General features: G+C 46.5%; 1 long non-coding RNA gene across 1 annotated transcript; it reads right to left on the bottom strand.

Annotated features, from left to right (window-relative positions):
• Positions 1-202: 202 nt before the first annotated feature.
• Positions 203-4,817, bottom strand: LOC125522771. Its single transcript, XR_007289966.1, has 2 exons — positions 4,443-4,817; positions 203-742 (listed from the first exon to the last, which is right to left on the bottom strand). It is a non-coding gene; the product is annotated as an uncharacterized LOC125522771 (long non-coding RNA).
• Positions 4,818-9,311: the final 4,494 nt, after the last annotated feature.

Here is a 9,311-nt window from a genome sequence, read left to right as displayed (position 1 = left end):
ATGTATGTTGTAATCCAAGCAACTCAGCGCATTTATATCCACGTTAAACAGATGCATGTTTGTGTGGAACAAATAATAACTTCTCTGGTATTCATGAATTTAGGAAAACTGCATCAGCTAGTTCGGAAGTCATTCATAGGTATGTCAGGAGAAAATTCTTCCGTCAACAGATGGGGCCAAACATGCATCGTTCATCAAGGAATAGGAAGGAATCCCTATCTGGTTCCATGTTTTTCAATAGAATCTCTATTCCTTCCTCTATTGACCAGTGGCAAGCTAATACTAACAGATCAGACCCATTTACCCCTTCCTCTGCTTTGGGAGAAACAGAGGACAGAGTCACAGAGCAATGCAGACTCCCTTGCAGTTTGTTTGTTTGTTTGTTTACCCTCTTCGAAACACATGCCAAACTGCAATACGAGCTAGTTCCTGATTTTTTTCAATAAAGGACTTTTCATCGTTCTAAAGAATTCAGACGCCAACCCCTTCGCCACCAGCTTCATGTGCTGCCAAAGAGACCCACAACAAACAACAAGGCGAGATAATTGTATTTCACAGGTTGCCGCCTCCCTCTGCATTCAGCCACCATCAGGCTTCTTGTTTGCCTTTCCTGCTCATTCGGACCCTTTTCTTAGTATACCCACGTCCCAACAGCCACCGACGTTTCTTCTTGTGTTGGCAATGGGGCCATCACAAGCCGATTGGTGAGTAACTGGTCTAAGACCAACATGGGTTTCACTCGCTGCAGCAAAAAATGGATAGAATGGTCAACAGTTCATTAAGGATAATATCACAAACTCAGGAGATTCTAAGAGACGTTAAGCACCAAGCGTAGTGCTCGCGAGTGAGCACCATGCAGCTCAGGAACCACCAGTCCTTTTTTTTTTGCGGGGTAACTGCACCCACCAGTATGAATCAACCGTTACTGGAATTTGCTCCACTCATAGTCGTAACAAAAGTATGGAAAATAGCACTCACAGATCCATTACTCCCTCCGTTCCAAAATATAGTGCACCCATGCTTTTTGAGGTTCAACTTTGACCATAAATTTAACCAATGAGACCGACTGCAGGTCTCGTTGGTTAAATTTATGGTCAAAGTTGAAGCGCGGAAACCGAGGACGCACTATATTTTGGAACAAAGTACTATTTAGAGTTTTAGACAAGATTCTCATGTAAGCAGTCCAGCAGCAAGTCAACCCTTGGCAGAAGTTACATCCTGATTAAGAGTTGACTGCTTAGATAAAAAACTGGACTGTTTTGTCATCAACACCAATGCAAATATAAAAGATTACTAGAGGTGCCAGTGTAATTATTAGGCGGTTCTCTGAAGTCCCACGAGATGCTGCCCTTGATTTGGTTTTTTGTTTTGCCAAGATTCAATTAAAGACGATCTTTGTTCAACATTTGGACGACCTAACAAAGGTACTTTATGCGTAGTGTTTTGCCGAGATGCGGTTAATGATAGCTATCAAGCAACTGAATAATATTTGTTCAATCTGAAACTTTGGAACCATAAGTCAGTACATATTCCTACCTTTTGCATAAAAAACAAGCAATTACACAACCACCTTCAATGCATATATATCACAAATATTATTCATAAATAGAGATAATATAAATAACCTATAACCATACTGCACAATATTAAGTTGTATTAACTATGAGATGAAACTACAGGTATGTAGGAACAGATAGGGGAAATCTTCATTTCAACAAGGTCTGATTGAATAACTTTAAAATATTCCTAAATGATGAAACACCAAACTTTACAACTTTCTTGTCGTAGGTACATAAATTTATCTATGCTTAAGAAAGTTATGGCTGGATCCAAACCGGTGGGGGCCAATTCAATCTTGAAGAATTAGGAACCAGTATATTGGTGAAACTACTATCTTCCATATTGAAGATAAAAACCTGCCGAAGGCCCTCGTCAATCAAAGACCGTCCATCTGAAAATCTCTTGGAGTAAGTATTATGGTTCAAGTCATCCGCATGGTAGATGCTATTTGGTATTAATGTGGGGAAGTCCTTCGCCGAAACTAAAAATGAAGTGTTGAAACCCGTGAACAGCGTGTGATCTTTGAGGTGGTGTACTTTGGTGAGCTTTTGTTTGACAAAATCAATTTTGTAGACAACAAATCGGGATGTCACGCGCTCTTTCTCTTTGTCCTCCTCCATGACCCACTCCTCATCGACCTTCTCTTCCATCGCCACATCTGCATTGTGCGCCTTCTCCTCCAGAAACATGTCTGCATTCTCTGCCACCACCTCCTCCTCATCCTCATCCTCGTCCCCTTCCAATGACACATCTGCATTATCTGCTGCCTCCTGGTCCTCCTTTGTTTCATTCTCTGTCTCCAAATCCTCGCTCACCACTTCTACCTCTTCATGCTCCTCCACTTTTGATTCTATTTCTTCCTCTTCCTCTTCTGTTTCAGTCTCCGTCTTCAAATCTTCGCCCACCACTTCTACCTTTTCATGCTCCTCCACGTCCAATTCTATTTCCTCCTCGTCCTCCTCCATCTCTATCTCTGCCCCCATCATCTCTAACTCTTCCGCACCATCATCGGCATCATTATCGTCGTCGTGGTCCACCACCTCCTCGTCATCCTCAAGATATCGATCCCACCTCCATATCTGGAAAAATTCGCCCCATGGTGCTTGTACAATATACTTACTGTCGGTATGGTAATCCGCCTTGTGCTTGTAGACAATATTCACCAGTGGAGATGGTCCATGGAGATCAATGGTATGTACATCACCACCACCTCGAAGAGCATAGAACAAACCATCGCCGTTATTGTGACAAACATCAACGTAGCTCTTGCACTCTTCGTGCGTATCAACCCAAGCCCACTTGGTGTCCCCAACCCTAGCATAGGAGAGCAGGTTATTAGGCTCGTGTACACGTAGCACGATGCAATCTTTACTAGACGGGTTGCACGACATGGCTACAATCATGTAGAAGCAAAAGCGACCTTGTTCGAGTGAAAGTCCGTATGGCTTTATTTTCCGGTGGAATTCATGCGGCACAGTGTCCACATAAATAAGATCGTAGCCATCCAATTTGTGGTCATCCTCGTCATAGTCATAACGGAGCTCAACGTTGGGCATGGTTTCCGGTGGCGGCATGGCGACCTGAGCACCGGTTATGGGGTTGACGAGGATGAGATGGGACCGGTCGTCCGCAGTGATGAGCCAGCCATGGGAGGAGCCCATGACGTAGCGGGAGCGAAAGGCAGGGCCCGGGATGGTGACGTGGCAGAGCTTGTTGGTGCACAGGTGGTGCAGTGTGGCCGTGGCGTCGTCGCGGTCCGCCGCGGAGTAGAGCAGGCAAGGGCTCTGGTGAGGCGAGCACAGACGGAACCGGCGGGCTTCCAGGTGGCTGCGGCGCCATGAACAGCAGACGCCGCCGGAGCTGAAGAGATCCGGGATCTGCAGGGTGCGGAAGATACGAACAAGCAGGTCCGCAGGAAGCTCGCTCCAGTCGCAGTCCGTGCTTGACGCTGGAGCTGGAGCTTCCCCGGCGACCACAACAGCAGTTTGCTCCATGGATTGCAGGTCGGTCAGATTGGTACGCCGGGAGGAAAACGGAGGAGGGATTTTTAAGGAACGTGGTTATCAAATTCTATTTTCTGGTCTGTTATATGGCATACATATTACACAATCGTGCTATGCCTGGTCTATGGTCTTTTAGCTGTCCGTAAAGAAATAACTTGACATCATGTTTTTGTTTTTGTTTTGAGGAAAGGCTACACGTCAATAAAGAAAGTGAGTTCATTGTCCACAAACATGAGGGATATATGGAGATGCAAAAATAAGAGCGACCCGTGCATCTGCCTAGCTTTCACGACCCAAACATCCCCATGTACTGAAGTACTCTGACGACGCACTGTGGATTCCTGAAGCAATGAAAGATTGCTGAAATAGATCAAGGAAAGTGAGGTTGGATTCTATGGTAAAATCTCTCTCATCTCCTTGTCCGCGGCGGCCTCGAATGCACCGATACGGATACGGGTATCAGTATCGGGCCAATACGGATGCGTAAAATCGTCATTTTGAAAAAGTGCCAATACGGATACGTTTTACTATTTATTTATTTTTCAAAAAAAGGGATTCAGAATGTCAACCGTGACCTTTTTACATGCATGGATTCCATGGTTCCCTGTCTTCTTTAGCAAATGAGCAGAAACTCTAGAGTGACTACTCAATGATTCATGACCACAATAGTCGCATTTCCATTTAGTGTTGCCCCCTCCAGGTGATTTCTCTATGATTTGAACATGGCTCCACAATGTTGCCCGTAGATTTGTAGGTACAATAGGAGGTTTAGCAGGAGGAGCCATTTGGAGGAGATGAGAAAAATGAGATCTTCACAAATCAGAGGAGAAAGAAGAGGGGATGAGCTTGGCTGGGCAGGAGAAAAGGAGAAGAGAATACCTGCTTGCTGCGTGACAGGAGCAGTTGGTGAGGAGTAGCAGCTCGTCGCCGGCTAGCCGCCGCTGCCGCCGGCCCTGGGCGAGTAGCTGCTAGGTATGCAGCCACCAGCCGCCGCCTGGTGTGAGCTCGGGAGGGAGGAAAGAAAACTAGGAGGGAAAGGAAGGGGGCATTGGGGTACTAGGGTTGCTGTCTGCCTCTTAACTGGGCTGAGTGGTCTCTTAGATGGGCTGGGCCGTATCCAAAACGAACTGAAAAAGTATCCTTCAAGTATCGGAATTGTTTTAAATCGTTTATTCACGGATACTCCTTGGATACGTATCGGGGGCGTATCGGAAGAGTATCGGTATCGGATACGGTATCTGATACCGATTCGCTAGTTGCCTGAAGTATCGGTGCATTCGAGGCGGCGGCAGTGGCATGGATATTACTTGTGGCCTGTGGTGGCGGCGATTTTTCATTCAGGCACAGATCTGCGAGTTTGTAGGTGGGAGGGGGCGGAGCTGGCGACGATGACCAAGCGGGTGACTTCAAAATGGATGGTTCATTGCGAGAAAAGCCAGAAGGCAAGAGAGAGGGATACTGACTGAGGTGGTGGCAGAAACCAGAAGCTACATGCAAGTGTTCAAAGTTCAGTTGAGAAGCTATCTGCAAGTGTTAAAAATTCAGAATGTTGAGAACAGAGCAAAGCAGAGTAAGGGCCAGGATGCAAGCTTATTGCTAGCTCTCGATCCGACGGCCCACAATCTGGCTTACTCAGTATTTAGATTAATTGTAGTATTTTTTTCCCCCACCAAAGCGTGTCCATAATTCAAACAATATTACAGACCCCATAGGAAACAAATACATTCTGGTCCTTCGGTTCACATTATAACAATCCAGTAAATTAAACGACTCTTCATCATTCTCGCATGATTTTAGTAACCATGGCAACTTATCGGATTCAGTATTTGTTCCACCATTCAACTATACTACAGACCATAGGATATTGATAAACTTCCAAGTTGACACGGCATTGTGCAAGTGCAACGTTGTTGGTGTGCTTATGCTGAGTAACGTGATTGTATTAGGAAACATAGGATAAACTAGGAAGTATTCTGGCTTGTCTTGTATTTCAAGTAGATCATGTACTTCTATATATAAGCCCACGAGGCTCAAGCAATACATCAAACAATTTCATCAAATCCCTCTCTCCCTTCTAACATAGTATCAGCCTAACCGATCCAAAACCCTAGCCATCGCCACCGCTTCCGCATCGCGCCGCCCCCGGGACGGTCAATCTCCATGATCGCCACCGGGGCCACGCCGCCCGTACCTAGGGTTTATCCACCGATCGCGTTGATCGGCTGCCCTAAAGAGTCTTTTTCCTGATCAATTGATCCGTGTTTTTCTCTCTTGCCGGTCGTTTGATCAGTGTTTTTTTTTGGTTTTCCGATCTATAGATGGGTTTTGCGTCGCCCGCCGCCGTCTGTCAACCACAACACGCGTCTACTTCGTCAATATCTTCATTGTCTCCGGATGAAAAGTGCCCCTGGGTGCACGCATGTCTTGCGAGCGCGCTGATATGGCGATCGGTCGGACGGTTGGACTCGCTCGGCCGCGGCCAATTACGCACCACGCGCGAACGTGGTTACTGCTCAGGCGCCCATCATCCTCACAGATCAGCTGCATCACGGTGTCCAACGTTGTTCTCCATCGCATCGGCTGCGGCGGCCGCTCGGACCGTCCTGTGCGCCTTGTGGCTGTGCTGCTCGCACGTCACGTTCCGCTGATGACTCGTGCGCCCCGTACATGTGATGGCTGCATGCACGTATTGCATCTCGTGCAGGTGTGTTTTAGCCAGTACGCGTCCATGCATAAGTGTGTTTCTGTTCGGCCACGCGATGGTCGTAGCTGCTTCATCCGGCCGGTAGTCCTACACCTACCTCCTCTTCACCCAGCCCGCCTACTACCATTTACCGCTGCGTGATACATGTGGCTGGATCCATGAACATCGTCTTCGAGTACAACGTGCTTCTCCGATCGAGTAACGGGCTGCCGCTGCGTGCCCCGTCGGGCCGCAGCGCCGCCGCCCTGTGGTTTTGTCCGTGACTGCACCGATCCGCGCCGCTGTTGCGTCGCCCCCTCGGGTTGTAGCGCCGCGGCACGTGGTCCCTGCTGTCGCCATGAGGTCTTCCCTGTCGTCGCCCCGACCTGCGCGCTGCCGCTGCGTCGCCCTTCGGCCCATAGCGTCGCGCCGTGCGGTTCACTCCGCTGTCCCCGCGCGTCGACTTCTACGTGGTATGCGTCGTGCCGCCTCCCTAGGCGCGGGAATGCCACCGTCCGCGCCGGTCCTCGTCACGCTGTCGGGTTCTTCCTTGTCTACTTCGAGCACCGTCGCCACGCTTCTGATGTAGCCACCGCCGCCTCCTCCTCAGGCCGCCGCCGCCGCTCTTCTTCCCGGTCCACAGCGACTACGTCGACACCGGCCACCCTGACTCGACATCGACCACGGCGTCCCTCGCACGGCTACCTCAACAACGGCTACACCACCTATACTCTCGTCTACCACGACAAACGGCACAAAGGGCTACCGCCTGCTTGAGCAACCTCGTCGGTTTCTACTCCAGCCACGACTTCCGCGATGCGTCGACCGTTACGACTGTGGGGGTGGGGGGGGGTGTCCGTCGGCTTACCTTCGGATTCTTCTCCAGTCTCACCGTCTGCGTCGCTACCGTTGTGACTGCGGGGGATGTTGAGTAACGTGATTGTATTAGGAAATATAGAATAAACTAGGACGTATTCGGGTTTGTCATGTACTCCAAGTAAATCATGTACTCCTATATATAAGCCCACGAGGCTCAAACAATTTCACCAAATCCCTCTCTCCCTTCTAACAGAGTTGCAAGCAGAGTTCGTCAAGGCTTCCCATTGCACCCTCTACTATTTCAACCTGGTTGAGGTGCGGTGCATCCCATATAGATAGAAACCAAAGTTTTGGAAAAGACCCTGCAGTGAAGTGCAGCTTCGTCCCTTCAAAAGCCTTGACAAGCGAAAGGTGTAATAAACCACGTAGCATCAAGAGACTGGAAAATGATTCCTCATCAATTCTGGAGAATGCCAGATTATTAATGCGGGACCAAGATGAGATAATTGGAGGTATCCATGTCTTTTCGAGCTGCCCTTCTAAACCAACTTTATGAACCGTTGGAGGTAATTAAACAAATCCCTTCAGCTGCAACACCTCCTTCTCACCCATAGCTGTGATATCTAGATGCAGAAGATGTCTCATTTTTTTGATAGAATTTCTCAAGTCAGCAGAGTGTCTAGTTTCCATATTGCAGACAGCAAATATTCTTAGCTTTGTTAAAGCTGCTGCACCCTGCAGAACTTCTGAGCTTGCTTCCACACATTGCAGAGCATGCAGTGAAGTTAAATACCTTATACCAGTAGGCACCTTTACACCAGTAAAAGGATTAAATTCATTTTCTTTGGCAACACAACATGCAAACAGGGATCTCAACCTCTCAAGTTTTACAATGTTGTTTGGTTGAAACGACAGTGGACCATTGCAAGCATCCAAGACTTCTAAGATTTGCAACCTTCCTATTTCTTCAGGTAGACTTCGAATATCAGTATCTCTAAGGCCCAAATACCGCAGATTGAACAAGTTGAATACCTCAGTTGGCAGAATCTTGATACAAGTACCTTGCAGATCCAATGTTGACAGAAGTTTTGAAGATACTAGGACAGGCCTCAGTAAATCAATATTGAGATACCTGTTAAAAAACATGGATTGCACGGACATGTCGCATCTTGATTGATATGCGACGTGTGTGCTCTACAGAGAATGCCCCTTTAACAAAGAGGCCAGTTGTCTCATCGTTGTCCTTGAACCGCTCTGCCCCTTTAAGATAAGCCTGCATACTCTCAAGCTCCTCCTTGGTTTCACAAATCCCATCAAAGAGAACGCTGAGGGCAGACGCTTCACTGCAAAACAGCGATAAGCCGAACACTGAGTGACCTAGCTTCGGCTTTGCTAGGCTCTTTTCTTTTCTTTTTGCACCAGGAAAACATTTATTTTTCCACCTACTGATTTCTCTCGCCTGTCCCCGTGGATCATATGAAACTCTGGTATAGATGTACATGTAAAAAGTAAAATAGTTAATCATGTATATGCAAAATGTTTGTGACAACTATAAACTATCACACATTTCAAAAGAAATGTACATGACATTGTAAAAAATGTTTATACAATGTAAAATAAATATACATGCAATTCAATAAAAACTTTTAATATATTAAAAAGATGTCCGTTACATTTAATAAAAAGTCTTCACAAGTTTCGAAAACTTGTTCGTAACATTTTCAAGAAAAACAAAAATGTGTCTGTTGTTCAAAAAAAATGTTTTTATCATTTTAATTTTTTTAAACATGTATTTTGAAATAAAAATTCTTAACATGTATTTTAAAAAACATTTAAAACATGATTATGCAAAAAAAGATAGACATGTATTTTGAAAATGTTAAACGGGTGTATTTTTTAAAAAATATGTACAAAAAATTTATGCCTCCTGGGGGGGGGGGGGGGGGGGGGGCAACGGCTGGAGATGCTCTAAGCCACCTAGTCTATCCCTTCCTTTTAAATGTGAATATGATCTACTCCTAGAAGGGTAAATCTAGGCTGGTGTAACTCTTTATATACATGCCTTTTGAGCACTGATACAAGGGCGCCAATATCAGGCGATCTGGGAGGCTCCAACGACTGATTCGTTCGTTGGAAACGTTTTCGTTCGCGGGGAGCTCGCGATCGAGCGAACCAGCAGCCACTTTAGATTCCTCCTTCTGTACACAAAAAACACATGCAAAAAAACGATTTGAAAAAAATGAAAA

The sequence above is a fragment of the Triticum urartu genome, chromosome 7 (assembly GCF_003073215.2).
Source record: "Triticum urartu cultivar G1812 chromosome 7, Tu2.1, whole genome shotgun sequence".
NCBI classification, from domain to species: domain Eukaryota; kingdom Viridiplantae; phylum Streptophyta; class Magnoliopsida; order Poales; family Poaceae; genus Triticum; species Triticum urartu.
The sequence above is the reverse complement of the archived record's forward strand: the minus strand, read 5'-3'. Positions and strand labels throughout refer to the sequence as shown.